Genomic DNA, 16,519 nt, shown 5'->3' with positions numbered 1-16,519 from the left:
GAGACATTTAAGTTTTTCGCTGCAGCCCACATCACGGAAAGACCTTCAAAGTTTACCCTTATATCGTATTGGACTGTACTTCAAACACTAACAATTATATTTTAAATTAGAAAATTACTTTATTACGCCTTTACAACGTATCAGTATTTTTTTTTATTATTTAAATGAAACAACTAAATTCTTTATTTTGACATTATACACAGAAATCGTTGGTTTAATTAATATAACACAATGAAAGTTAATAATATGGACGAATCCTAAAAAATTCACTGCGAACAATTGCCTTGTTTATTAAGTAGTGGTTATACAACACAGGACTACACTAAACATTATTTTTTTGGTAACAGTACTCACATCTGGGCAGGGACTCAGCCATATCTGAACGGCTTGTTTCTTCGGTCGTGTATTGAGATGTGGAGCATTTCTGCATCTTCTACTGCATATATCAGCGTCGCCATCATCATTATCATCACCCGGAAGACGTCCACTGCTGGACAAAGGCCTCCCCCAAAGACTTCCACGACGATCGGTCCTGTGCTGCCCTAATCTAACGTATTCCGGCGATCTTGACCAGATCGTCGGTCCATCTTGGGCCTTCCAACGCTGCGTTTTCCAGTACTCATATATCTCTATATCAGCATATCAGCAGCCAAATTTTACCATCCGACATTCATTATATCAAAATGTGAAATTTCACCTGCATCAAGTTTATGTAAGGCATTGCACATCGCGTCTAACAACAAGCTTTTAACCTCGCACAGCCACTTTGTGGAATCATCTGACAGCTTTTGAATTTTTAAATTTAGAACGTACTCCGATCTCAAAGGCTGGCAACGCACTCTTTTCTTCTGCTATTACTGATGTGTATAGTCAGCTGACTAGCTAGTTTTTAGTATAAAAGTAGCTACTTTTTAGTATAAAGCCCTTTAAATTAAGAAAAATAAGTTTGTCCATTACTTTGAGTAATTACGACGACCCCTATAGCCCAGTGGTTAGTGACCCTGCCTACTGATCTAGAAGTCCCGGGTTAGAACCCCGGTAGGTACAAACATTTATATGATGAATATGGATGTTTATATGTACTTATGTATGTTTAAGTAAGTATATATATTAAATATATCGTTGTCTGGTACCCATAGTACAGGCTTTGCCTAGTTTGGGTCAAGATAATTTGTGTAAAATGTGTGTCAATATTATATTATATACTAGCTGACCCTACAGACGTTGTTCTGTACATAATAATAAACAAAATATTGTTTTTAATGAATTTGTCCATAATTTTTCATAACATGAAGAATTTTTTATATATTACTAGCTGACCTGACGTCGTTCTGTATATAATAAATAAAATAATGTTTTTTTTTTTATTTGTCAATAATATATCATAACATCAAGAATTACTTCGTAAAATATGCACCCTGATGTTGTAATGATATTCTTTCACAGCAGAAGTTTCAAACCGTGCATCAATAAATTCTATCATGGAAATTATGTATAAGACACATCAAAGGAAAAACAAATTTGTAGTTTTTATTTAATTCCGAGCATTTTCCTATTTATCTACCTTTTAAAGCTTCTCTGGACTTCCACAAATAATTCAAGACTGAAATTTGCCAAATCGGTCCAGCCGTTCTCGAGTTTTGGCAAGACTAACGAACAGCAATTCATTTTTATATTATAAACACATGGGATATTCACAGTACACTAAATGGGATATTAACCATGACCTAAGGACTTTTGAGTATCCTCCATATTTCGACGTCAACTTCAATCCACAGGTGACTAATTATTTCAATGGAATAAGGTGACAAATAAGCGAGTAGGTAGGAAGGAAAATGACGACCGATGCCCAACGTAGGTGGAAAACCCGGAAAGTTTTCCTGCTATTTTTACGAAGTTTAATTTTGACAGTAGGTATTTATCACAGTCACTTTGATAATATTTAGCAGTGCGAGACTCCTTTGCATAGGATTTCGGCTAGATTATGGGTACCACAACGGCGCCTAATTCTGCCGTGAAGCAGTAATGTCTAAGTATTACTGTGTTTCGCTCTCATGGGCGCCGTAGCTAGTGAAATTATTGGGCAAATGAGACTTAACATCTTATGTTTCAAGGTGGCGAGTGCAGTTGTAGTGCTGCTCAGAATTTTGGGTGTTTCAAGATTCCTGAGCGGTACTGCATTGTAATGGGCAGGACGTATCAATAACCATCAGCTGAACGTCCTGCTCGTCTCATCCCTTACTGTCATAAAAAAACATTCATAAGGATGTGATGACTAAACTTACTATATTTTTTTTAACGTAAAAGCAGCACAAACTAGCGTACGGGTCAACTGGTGTTAAGTGATCATCGCCGTCCACATTCTCTTGGAACACCAGAGGAATCACAGAAGCGTTGCCGGCCTTTAAGAAAGGTGTACGCGTTTTTTTTGAAGGTACCCATGTCGTATTGTTCCGGTGTTTCCGGGATATTTTATAATATCATATATTTATGATTACATTATAACTTAAAACTTGGGCAGTCCCTTTCAGGTATCAGCTGTACTGATTGTCAAACTAATTATCATGAAGGATAAAGATATTACCTATATTTATCAATAAAATAAAGTTAGATAATATTTTCTAAGCAATTTGTTATTTTTCAAAGTGAAAACCCTCACTTCTGTGATTGATTACACAAATAAAATAAATGAACGATGCGGGACTCGAACCCGCGACCTCAAGCGTTCCGTGCGAGTGCTCTTCCACTACGCCAACCGTTCGAGAGACGTATCGTTGATAAATCTCGTATATGTCATGTTTAACTCTCAGGTTAAAAATCCGAGTTAAAAAATTGTATTCTGGTACATACCAGTTACATTCAAATGCATTTAGTACAGAATTGTGATTTTGAAATTACAAAAAACAATTTCAAGTTAAATTATATTCGTATAAGTGCATTATTAATCGTATTTATGTTAAACAAAGAACGTAGATTATATCGTGAGCACACACGGACATTTATAAACACGGATGAATCTATAGATCACTATAATAGATAATATTTGCAAATTATGTGTTTCATGACTCACCTATCAACATATATCTGAATCAATTTGAATTTATATTTAACTTGATAAGCGGCCGTTTTCAATAACCTATCTATCCTTAGTTTATATTACTAGAGGTAGACAAATCTATCCTTTAACGCTTACCTACATTTCAATGGATACATTTTATCGACATAAAGCATTGGACTATAAACTATATTGGACATAACTAATGGATAGATAAGATCTTGTCATTCAACGGTGACAGCAATGTATCCATAACTAGAGATACGTTACTAACTATCGGCCTATTGCTTTATATTATTTTACTAGCTGACCCAGCAAACGTTGTATTGCCAATAAAAATAATTCGATAGTTAAAATTTTTGGGCTATAAAAATAGATGCAACCGATTCTCAGACCTACCAAATATATCGTACTACAATTATTGTATTCGGTTGCCATCATGCAACTCTATAGCGGTTTAGTGGATGAAACAGAATAATATAAAAATCGTGATACAAAAATAGTTATAGATCGTAGAAGGGCGAAAATTTTAAGTTACGTGTATTTTTCAATGCTGAATCATAATAAAAAAAAATATGAAGTTGTGGCTCACCCCTATCATTTAGGGGTGTAAAAAATAGATGTAGGCCGATACTCAGACCCGATATGCACCCAAATTTTCATTCAAATCGGTTCAGCTGTTTCGGAGGAGTTTGGTAACAAACACCGGGGCACGAAATTTATAAATTAGATATATATTATTTTATTATTATCGCTCAGCGGGCAATGGAGAGGCAATGCTTGGAGTTTCCCTGCGAGATCGAATTTAGTTTTGTCATTCAAGATAGGTTTGTAACTACATACATAGTTATAGGTGAGATGAGCTTGAGTTGTGAGGAGGTGAGAGGAGAGAGCGGGTCGCGGCGAAAGGACACCGATTCCAAAAAACAATAATCGTAACTAGAATTAGATTAATTACATAGATTGTATAAAAATACGCAATTATTTTCATACTTTTTATTGCATATTATATCTATTGTTTTGAAATACTGTTGTTGAAGTCGGTTGTTTTTAGTCAAAAAATTTTTTTTCATTTAAAATGTTCACACGTTGCACAACCTCAACAAAGGATATGGGATTCTAGTGGTGGATATTTTGTTCTTTTTTAGGGTTTTCGAGGGAGTTGTATAAAAAATAAAGCTATGGAACATAGAATACGTGAACAGAAACTAGTTTATAAGTAAATCAGGATCGATATTGAAGCATTATAAACACCCACATCACTTTTTAGTTGAACAGCTCGCTTGAAGATCAACGGTAAGTTCCGCACAGCTTTGCATCACTTGCAAAGCTAACTTATGGTAATCCGAATATAACTTACAGTCTTTAGGGTGGTAAGCTTTTCAATTTTATTGGCGAGATACTCCACCGGCTAAGTTCCTCGAGAATATTTAGTTGGTGCTGCAACTTAATGATTTTCGCTCAAAATTCAAATTCAACTAGCACTGTCGCCGGCGGAGCTATAATATTTAAATTTAATTTCCAGTAAGCAATTTGCTGATAAAGCGTTGGCTCAACAAGGGTAAAATGGAATAAGGGAGAGAAAGTACTAAAAGCATTCTGTTGTGGATTTGTATCGGAGTTACTACATCATTCTTCTCCGGAAATAAACTTGTCAGGAAACAGGGCCACGCTTGCGAGAATTCACACGAGATTTATTGTTTTGTACGAGTTGTATCACCGACATTGATACTGTTTAGAGGTCGTATTTTGTATCTAATAAGGAGTTTTTATGATATGTCGTTCAGAGACAACTGATCAATATCGTGCATGTGGATATGATATATTCGATATGTTATACATGATAATATAAGATAATTCTGTTGGAATTATTCATAGCTTATATCCCATAGGATTAATGAATTTGTGTGTCGTGTTTTTTGTTGAGTGACATACTTGAATTAATTTATCGGGTATGTGTTGTTGATTAAAAGCTCAACATGATGTTTTTAGACATAAACCTTGGACATAGTACCTATTTATAAAATCACCGTATTTTTTTTTAAAGATTTATTAACTAAACAGTTTAAGTGCATATTAAAATGGTCTTGATGCTTTCGATTGATATAATTATAAAAAAGTGTTTAATTTTTATAAGTTATGTTTTGATATACATTTTTCAGACAGCACGTGATATATTTGCCTTAGATAATTTATACGTCTAGATAGAGTCTCTTGCTGTTTCACAACCGATAAAAACAGGCCAGGAATATTAGTTTAGTGTGCGTGACAAGCTTCGTCTTACACTCGTTATTTGTATGAAATTTTATGTTAGTGTGCGGGAATTTCTCAAAATAGAGGTAAGTTCTAAAGCCTTTTTCTTTCGACGTTTTCACAACTGTCAAAGTCTATAGTCGTGTAAATGATCTAGGATATTTGCTAACACAATATCAAATTTGATCTAAAATACTTTTTATTACGTACGTGTGAAAGTCCTCTCTTGTTCGGACTACTAACAGCGATGGCATACCTGCCATTTATTTAATCTTATTACTAAACAATAATTTACCCATACTTACGATGACTTCATTCAAGTAAGGTAGTTTTAGATTGCTGTGAAGGAGAAACTACATTTTTAGGGACTGTGCTTGAAAATGATTTTTTTGAAAGGTTTTCATAAATTTATTTTATAAGAAAACAAAAAATGTGTCTTATAAATGTGAATGTGAGCTTAATTTTTGCTTGTTTTTAACCGACTTCAAAAAAGGAGGAGGTTCTCAATTCATCGGTATTTTTTTTTTATGTTTGTTACCTCTTAAACTTTCGACTGGGTGAACCGATTTCAATAATTCTTTATTTATTTGAAAGCTGGTGCTTCCCGTGTGGTCCCATTGTACTTTGGTCCAGATCTGACAATGGCATCTATGAGGAAACCATAAAAGTCTTAAATTTGCTATACATACGTATAGCAAAGTGGATGATAAATTTACGAATAACTCAATATCGCACCAACCGATTTCGATGATTCTTTTTTTATTGGAAAGGATATACTTCAAAGATGGTTTGGTGAGAGTTTGGTTAGGTTCTGATTATGGAATCCATGAAAAAGTAACGGAACACTGTCTGTAATCAAATTGCAAAGCACTTACTTTCATTGCTGCATTGGAAAATTTTGTATATCTACACATATTTGGACAAATTGTTAGTTAGTGTACTTCAAATTCACTAAAAATCAAAAAATCAAAAAAAAATAACAAAAAAACAACCGACTTCAAAAATACAATTCTAAAACAGTAGGTATAATATGCACTAAAAAGTATAAAAATAATTGCGTATTTTTATACAATCTAGTTCTAGTTACGATTATTGTAATTTTTGGAGTCGGTGTCATCCAAGGTAGGCTTGTAACTACATAAATAGTTATAGGTGAGATATGCTTGAGTCGTGAGGAGGTGAGAGGCGAGAGCGGGTCGCGGCGGAAGGACACTCATTTCAAAAATTACAATAATCGTAACTAGAATTATATTGTATAAAAATACGCAATTATTTTTATACTTCTTAGTGCATATTATATATATCTATTGTTTTGGAATAGTGTTTCGGAAGGCAGTTGTTTTTTTGTTAATTTTTTTTTTACTTTATTCACTCACGTGGTCAGGCTGTACAGAAAAGTATATACCTAATATATTATCATTTTATTGCACCCCACGATGAAAGAAAGTTACATAAAAATGATTCATTTCCGATGTTGTCAGAATGGCGTAAAATGAATTTGGGATTATTTATTATTATTATTATATTTTATTATTTGTGAATGCCAATGTTGATCTTTCTAATATCCTAATCATTATTGTAACAATGTGGATGTTCTGAGGTTGCAGAAAGTTGAATTTCACACAATGCAACGCAGAAAACGAACTTGGAATCATTTTTGAAATCAATCAAGATTGCTGCGCTCTATGGTATGATATAGATTTATTCTGCATCATATTTGAAATTCAAAATGGCCGCTACTCTAAATATTTTTGTAGGTGGTATTTATATCGTTTCCAAGGAAGGTGTGGCTAAAATTGAATCAAAATGATGGAAGTGAAGTGTTTATGCATTATATACATATGTGCTAGGCTTCCGTATGTCCTAATGAAACCATTAAAGTATCACTCATGTATCTGACCTGTCTGTCTGCCGGTCAAGGTACAATTTATTCGAGGCTAATCATAACATTGTCAATAGTTTGATTTTTTTACTTCTTAATTTCATTAGTATATATATTAAGAAAATTTAATATTCACTCCACCACCATAACCACAGACAGCGCCGCTTTACTGCGAGCGATGACCACAGCCACTAGTGCCCGTACGCTTGCTGCTGCGATCCACTGCGAGTTCAGGGGATGTCCTATTCTTGACCCTACCCTTAACGGGATCCGGCTCGAAGGACCAAAGACTATGTTAAATGATAGCTCAGTTTGAACTTTTTCTAGAATGACCTATAGGTTCTATTGTTAAATGAAACTTCACGTATTCACTTGAACTAGTATTATAATATATAATGATACGAATAACAAAATGAGACTACTCTAGTTTTTAGCTTCCAGCTTATTATTACTACAATATTAAATATAGTCACAATATCTAAACAAATACTTAAGGTGCATGTTAAGTACATACATTCTGGTACTAGCGCCATCTATCGGCAAACAATGTAGACATTCATGGTGCCGATATAGATTCGGCGCAATCTATCTTGAACAGAGATGTTTCACATCAATCAAACACATTGTGACGTATTTTGTGTTTACGAGTGCGAAAAACATTATTAGTAAAAACAGCGAAGTCTCAGTTCTTCTACCTTAAAAAGTTGTGACATCCATGTACCATATCCAATACCAAGTCTGTCAATTTATTTAGTCCCTTTTCTTTTATGTAAATACGTAATTAGCTAACCTAACAACATCTTATAGTGACCATATCTAATATAGTAACTTGGCCATCACATGCAAACACATTGTATTTTTGAAGTGAAACTTCATTAGAATCGTTGTGATATCAAACCGAATGCATCGGAAAAAACGACAAGTAAGAGACAAAAATACAAAAATGTGTAGGATGAAGCCGGCAAAGAATGAGACAGAAATATGCATACTATTGAAGTGAAAACTTCTTTATCACCGTTGTGATTTGAAAGTCGATGAGACGAAAAAGCGACAGTAAAAAGAGCAGTCACATCAATTCATAATATTTAACATGGGAGATAATGAGATAGGAAGCATTAATACAATGTTTTGGTACCAGGCGATCATAGTTAAAGAAGAGATTGTCTAAAGTATGGCGCGATTATACCTTAATATATTCTGACTCCAAACGCACGACGTATTACAATACGACGTATAACATATTATTATATATATTAGTGGTGGTAGGAATGTCTTTCATAGCGGTTGAAATCATGTGTCATCCTAGCAACATGTACCAGGAGAAGGTTTCAATTCTGACATGTGTACTTTGTACGCACGTAATGTTTTTTATTTTTTGTTAAAAACATCATGTATATTGCAAGTAATACATACTATATTAGATTGCTAAGTGCGATGGCCAAGTCAATCTTGACTTCCTCTGCCGTGCCCCTAGAAAAAAAAAGACCCACAACTACCTAATATTTATCGTATTGAAAACTGCAGATGTCATAAAATATTTATGGAGCTTATATTTCAAACTGCGGTGACAGCTGTTACTAGCGAATACACGTCTTGCATGCATTTGAATAAGGTCAAAACATATAACAAATTATTGTTGTTTGTGTTAATATTGAGATCATATCAATAGTACTAGCCATAGTCCGTTAAGGATTTAAAAATACCTTCAAAATTTTACGTTTAAATTGATTAACCAAAGGTTTTTGCTTTTACTCTCAGATCATTTATACGTCTACTAGATAGACTATGACAGTTGTGAAAACGTTGAATAAAATAGGATTCTGTGGTTTTATGAAACCACGGTAAAAGTGAAAGTTTTTTTCACATTATAGACATTTAACTAAAAATTTATGGAATATTATTCCATTTTGCTAAACAGTAGCACATTGGTATATGAGTTATGGTTTCTTACCCCCTTAATACCCCATACCCCATAATAGTCTGCTAACTTAAAGCATTGCTAATTCTCACTCTGTCTTCTTCTATTGACCTAAGTCAGAATGAGAAAAAACACTCCTAAGCGACTGTTTAAAGTTAGCGGACCATTATGAATAAGGGGGTTAGAATCTATTAGATTATACCGATTATAGGTTTTATGAAGGCGAGCGTCCTTCGATATTCGTGTGGGAGGCATCTGCCTGACAAAGATAATTAAATGTTTTGAAGAATTAGCTGGAGAAATCAGGAAACGATAAAATTAGTAGAGACAGAAAATCTGAGTAATCCAGGTCCTAACAACATTAAAATTGAATCAGGTATTATGACCCATTACACCAGTGGATTATGGGTACCACAACGGCGCCTATTTCTGCCGTGAAGCAGTAATGTGTAACCATTACTCTGTTTCAGTCTGAATTACAAATAAATGAGACTTGACAACATATGTTTCAAGATGACGAGCACAGTTCTAGTGCCGCTCAGAATTTATGAGTTTTTCAATAATCCTGAGTGGCACTGCATTGTAATGAGCAGGGCGTATTAATTGCCATCAGCTGAACGTCCTGCTCGTCTCGTCCCTTATTTTTATAAAAAAAATAGTTATTCGAATGAATAAACAAATAAATAAAATATAGCAGATTTATTTTTATTAAACTTAGGAGACCAATTAAAAATGTTTTTTACTTGTAATTTTTCAGATAGGTATTTCCATTTTCTGGTTCTCAAGTTATTTTTATATTGTACTTGCAAATATTAAGCAAAGAGAATGATTCAAGCCTCACTATTCTAACATAACCTTGCTTATGTGTACTAGAAATATTATGTAAGTTTGTAAGAAAACACTAAAATTTTTAACAATTTGTTGTTTAAAAGTGATAACCGTCACTTCTGGGAATAATATTTAAACTACTTGAACCCGCGACCTCTCGCGTTCCGTGCGAGTGCTCTTCCACTGAGCCAACCGTTCGAGGGACGTATGGTTGATAAATCCTGTATGTGTTTTGTTCAACTCTCAACAAATTGTTTAGATTTAACATCTCAAGTCAATTTTCTATTATGACAAATATTGATGTTGAGCAGGTTTTTTTTGTGAAAATAAGGGACGAATCGAGCAGGTAGTTCAGCTGACTGTAATTGATACGTCCTACCCATTACAATGCAGTGCCGCTCAGGATTCTTGATCATCAAAAACACACTACAATTGCGCTCGTCACCTTGAGACATAAGATGTTAAGTCTCATTTGCCCAGTAATTTTACTAGCTACGGCGCCTTTCAGACCGAAACATAGGAATGCTTACACATTTCTGCTTCACGGTAGAAATAGGCGCCGTTGTGGTACCCATAATCTAGCCGGCTTCCTGTGCAAAGGAGCCTCCCACTGGTTATCAACTGTTAACTGTCTTGTAGATGAAGCCACAATCTGAGAGTTGAACAAGATTTATCAACAATGCGTCACTCGACCGGTTGGCTCAGTGGAAGAGCACTCGCCCCGAACACGATAAGGCGCGGCTTCGAGTCCCACATCGTTCATAAATTTCGTTTATAAATTTAATGTGTGTACTCAAAGTCTAACACCAAAATCATAGTCGCGCTTCGGCTCAGCGTATCACTTACATACATTAACACATTTTTTTCAAGCAAAATCTAAATAAATATTAAACAGATGGTCCTTACCCAATGTAAATTTAAATTTATAATAAGGTAACTTAATGTCGAAACAATATGAATAAGTATATTAGTACGTATATGAATGTAATATAATAAGTCAATTAATATGACTTTCGAGGTACATATTAAAATTTAGGACTTTCATGTTTTGCATAGTATGTCGCATGTACTCAATATGTGAAAAAAAAATTTTCAAAACAAATAGTGCCGGTACTTCTAGATTATTTGAAATAAAAAAATCGCCAGCATTGTGCTTTGCCTTGAGAAATATAGGCCACGTGCTTGTAATAGAGCTTTCCTTAGAGTGAAAATTCAATTAGAGCTGAATAATTTATTAGTTTTACTTTATATAGTAGACACAAAGCGTGGGCCTAAGATTTGTTTGTTGTACAGCAATATATAACTCATACATAGCATATTTATTTTTATTTATTTACTAATAATCCAACAGCTTTATATACCATTACAATAGACTTTGTAAAATTATTTGTAAGTACAAATAATTTTACAAATATGCCAATTTAGGATTAAGAATAATAGTTACAAAACTTTAATAGGTATATATCTGTTATTTTATGCTAATATTATTACATACGTTAATAATAATATTATTTAAGAGGTGTGTGTGTGTGTGTGTGTAGTGTAGGTGAGTGAGGGTGTGGGTGATTGAGTGTTTTCGTGTTTATGTTATACAATTTTATTTTCGTGTGTTTTAAGTATTGAGATCTCGTGTAAAAAGCGTTGCTTAGACGTCGCAAAAATGTCAGTACCTGCGTACTCGGTATTATATAAGTATGTTGTAAAATATTATATATATGTGCGTTTTAAAATATTGTTCTGGACATAATTTGTAGTTACTTGGGGGACGTGAAACAAGGAATTTAATAAATAACCTTCCCAAAACGGCAGGGCCCCGGCACTAGATTTTTCTGATACACCAAAACCAAGTGTGCCGTACGGCACACTATTCCCTCACCAAGTTATGACCCTTACTTTGTTTATAAGATGATTTATTTTGCACGGTCTTATAGCTTGTTTCAATAGCTTTCAGATACATTCACTCAAATCATCCTAATTATAAGAAATCTATTACACCTCCACACACACGCACGCATGTTCACACACACACACATACTCACACACAGCATCGATTCGCTTAGGATAAGCGCAAGACAACTTTTTATGCCGTTTCTTATGGCTCAAAGCTCCGTTTGTCTTCAAATCATTGGTAACAATTCACACGTCATGCTCATGAACGAAAATGATCCGATCATCGGATGCCCTTGACTTTATAAGTTCACGATTGCTTTTTGCTTAAACGCTTCAAACATATCTGTTGGCTAGGATATTCTTAAATGCACTTGTTGATATTGTCAAAATTAAAATTATAATACATTAAAGTTAAATCTAATATTATATAAAATTCTCGTGTCATGGTGTTAAACTTTGAACTCCTCCGAAACGGCTTGACCGATTCTCATCAAATTTTGAGTGCATATTGGGTAGGTCTGAGAATCGGACAACATCTATTTTTCATCCCCCTAAATGTTAAGGGTGGTCCACACAATTTTTTTTTTCTTTTATTTTTTTTTAATTTGTTTGATTATGAGTCAGCATTAAAAAATACATACAACTTCAAATTTTCACCCATCTACGATCAACAGTTACTTTTGTATCGCGATTTTAATATCGGCAATACAACGTTTGCTGGGTCAGTTAGTATATTATAATAATCGTATATCTACACCAATGCTTAAAAACTTCTAATAAAGATTCTAAAACAGCTTATTGCCAACATTAAAACACCCATATTAAACTATCAAGAGTTGCATACAAGACTTTATCTACATCCATATAACATATCCATAATATGAATCCTCTATAAAAGATTCTGAAACAGTAAGCTTACTGCTAACATTAAAAAAGCCAGGCCTAGTAACCATAATATCATCCAAAAGAGTGTTATTATGAAAACGGATGATATAATGTTGCACAGAATTTCATTATAACACTTGTTTAGATAATGTATTGGTTATTAGGACATTGGGGTTTTTTTTTATTTCAATAAGGGACGAGACGAGCAGGAAGTTCAGCTGATGGTAATTTATACGCCCTTCCTATTACAATGCAGTGCCGCTCAGGATTCTTGGAAAACCCAAAAATTTCCAAGCGGCACTACAACTGCGCTCGTCACTTTGAGATAAAAGACGTTAAGTCTCATTTGCCCAGTAATTTCGCTAGCTACAGCCTACGGCGCCCTTCTGACCGAAACTTACACATTACTGCTTTAAGGCAGAAATAGATGCCGTTGAGGTACCCATAATCTAGCCGGCATCCTGTGCAAAGGACCCTCCCACTGGTATACACAACACTAAATGTTTTTATGTTACGAAAATTTTGAACTTGTTTTATTAAAATAAAAAACCACATTAATTGTTAAAGCCGTAAAGTTTATCACAAAGTCAAAGAAGAAGAAGAGACATCTATCACAAAACTTTCACTTAATGAACAGCCGTCAAACTGCAACGATATCAGATATAACAAACCATTTAAATTGAAGTTGACATTTCTGGACACAAAATAAATCACATACTGAAAGGTATTTAAATCCTGAAATGTTAATCAATTTTTCATTAAGCCCCACAATCCGCTATTTAACTGAGACGCTTAACGTTATTAATTTTGCCTTATTAATCCAGAATATTTGTGAAATAGCTCATCACAGCACAAGAGCAGGCCGCATGCGTAGTATTTCACTCTATCTGACTAATATTTAAGCTTCAGTTCCGAGGATGATTCGTTAGAGAAAGCACGTACCGTTTCGTCTTAAAAATGAGGCGACGTACGAACGCGAAACCGGAAAATTTCACATAAACGCGTTGCTATCTTGTGCAGTGAAGTTCTAAAGTGATGGAATTTTAATAGTTATTACGTAAATAAGTGTTTCTACTTCAACTTTACAGAATATATCTCTAAAAAATACTTGGAAATAATGTACTAATGATAGTTATTTTTAAATTTTGACTAGTGTCTCAATGCAATCTATCATCATGTTTATATATCTCTATAAGTTATTATGGTATTACTGTATATAAATTGTAGTAATGCTAAATAATGCTACCTCTAAAACTTTATCGTAACTGTTAGCCATTTACATAAAGCCATATGATGTGATTCTCATAAATAATTTATGATTATTTCCACAACTTCTCCTGACTTGTGATTTTTGTGTTTGAGTCACATTTGCCAACTTATTATAATATAAAAGTAGCATTGTGAATGAATTTACCCTTAACTTATTTCAGTAGATATAATCTAGTTCTATTTATTTATATTTTTACAACTGATATAATAGCTACTGACAAATCAATTTTGTTATAATATGTAAACACAAATCGTAGTCCAACCGTTACAATAACCGTAAAACGGCAATTACGACTTTGCTGTAAAAATGCCGTAAATTTTTATAATTTTACTCAATAAATTCTCTAACTCAATAATCTCAATAATCTTCTCTAACTCGACAGTTAAGTAACATTTTTATTAGTAGATAGTTGCGATCTAATAGCTAAAATTCAGATCTCATAGTAATTGTGTTGAAGTTAAATTATTAGGAATGGCACTCTAAAATTTGATTTCTGAGTAAGTTCCTTACGGGTTGGTGGTTGAATAATAGGCATTTTCTCAAAATTGATTCCTTTAGAATTCTATTTGATGTCATTTCTAATATACTAGATACTACTAACGCTTCGGAAATAAATGGCACTCGGAAAGAGAAGAAATGGCGCAAGAACCTTTCCCAGAATTCTTTTTTTGCGCTCTTTTTAGTAAAATATACAATATTGTACTATCATTGCTATTCCTATAAAATAATCATAATCTAGTCCCGGCTGTCCGATCACTTAGATATTTACCAGTGGGAGGCATCCTTACACCGGATGCCGGCTAGATCATGGGTACCGCAACGGCGCTTATTTCTGTCGTGAAGCAGTAATGTATAAACATAGTGATGTTTTTGAGTTTCGGTTTAAAAGGCGCCGTAGCTAGTGAAATTACTGGGCTAATGAGAGTTATCATGTTATGTCTCAAGCTAACGAGCGCAATTGTAGTGCCGCTCAGTATTTTTTCAAGAATCCTGAGCGGCACTGCGTTGTTACATTTTTAATTTACAAGGTTTGTAAGTTAAAAAGTATTTAACTTAAAAACGATAAAACTTTCTTTAGAACAATCCTTGAGTGGCATAACAAGTAATTCTTGAAAGTTTATTTGCAAAATGTATTATACGTTATATCAGGTAGCTAGGTAGGCAGGTCTACAGCGGGCAATGTTGTTTCCAAATAAAATACTGCGTAAATTTATTCAAATTTATGGTCTTAAGTTTGACTTCTCATTTGGGAATAATTTATATCTTAATATTTCAAGCTTTAAATACAAAAGGTCGGGTATTTGACTTGTGAGTTTCCAAATGATGAAAGTACCAACAAAATTCCTCTGCTATGATTGATTTGTGTTTTGTACAATAAACCTCTACTTTGACAAACTTTGCCCATTCCTCATTCCTTTTTAACATTCCTTCGGGCTGTTTCAAGATTGTTTTTAGAGGTAGAGCACATTGTTATTTCCTCAATTATTTTTCTTCGCCGTCAATATTTATTTGGCATTAAGGCCACTGTGATTATGAGTAACTCGAAAAATTTTTGAAGTAAAAACTTCCATCTGGATGTGTGGCGGTTCTCCACAGTGTGGTTTTCAAGGAGCTTTCTTCCACGTAGTACAAAGCTGTGGAATGAGCTTCCCTGTGAGGTGTTTCCGGGACGATACGCGTAAAGCTTCCTTAAAGGTCGGCAACGCTCCTGTGATTCCTCTGGTGTTGCATTAGAATGTGGGCGGGGGTGACCACTTAGCACCTGGTGACCCGTACGCTCGTTTGTCCTCCTTTTCCATTCTTGGGATGGTATCAAATGTTAAACTCGCGTCAGGACACGTGGCCTGATCGAAGATTCGTAAGACAGTCATTGAAATTATGTATATACTTCTAACTAATAGTTTTATACTTTTAACTAATTATAGATCGGCAATTTCAACTTAATTATCTTACGGTCATTGGACCAGTGGTTGAGTCATTATGATTGCGAAGCCGAAACACCGCGATGTCGAGGGATATCGAATCTCAGCCGTCAAAAATTTTTACAGTTTATTATGGTTGAAAATTGATTTTTCTGAAGTGTTAAATTTTGTATGTAATATAAATTGTCATATAGCACAGTACTGTACTGTCATTTAGTACTTTTATACTGATAAATAAAGCAATTCGTGCGAAATTATTCCCTTATCATTCCAAATTATTCAAAAATGTTCACTTCTGTGTTCCGTAAATAACCGTATTAATTAGCTCAGTATTTATCTTTAACTGTAGTAAATACTACTTCACATCACAAACTAGAACTCGAATCTGCTTATCGATTAAATCCACATACTTAGTAAAAAAATGTAATATCAGAGATTTTGTGTTTCCTGTTTGTAAACACACAAATTGTAATCAAATATTGTTGTTGTTCTTGCATCATCATCTAGAAGGCATAAAAGGCATTTATTTTCTCAAAATTAATTCCTTTAGAATTCTTTTTGATGTCATTTCTAATAACTACTAGATACTACCACCGCTTCGGACACAAATGGCGCT

General features: G+C 34.1%; 1 protein-coding gene across 1 annotated transcript in view; it reads left to right on the top strand.

Moving 5' to 3' along the window:
- Window positions 1–13,636: 13,636 nt before the first annotated feature.
- Window positions 13,637–16,519, top strand: part of LOC126967185 (disks large homolog 4-like) — a 71,061-nt gene continuing 68,178 nt past the window's right edge. The window contains exon 1 of the mRNA XM_050811662.1: window positions 13,637–13,768. The gene's annotated coding sequence lies outside the window, so the exon portion shown is untranslated. The remainder of the gene's footprint in view (window positions 13,769–16,519) is intronic.

This window comes from Leptidea sinapis, chromosome 12 (assembly GCF_905404315.1).
Source record: "Leptidea sinapis chromosome 12, ilLepSina1.1, whole genome shotgun sequence".
In the NCBI taxonomy this organism is placed as follows: Eukaryota; Metazoa; Arthropoda; class Insecta; order Lepidoptera; family Pieridae; genus Leptidea; species Leptidea sinapis.
This window is presented reverse-complemented; position numbering and strand designations above follow the sequence as displayed.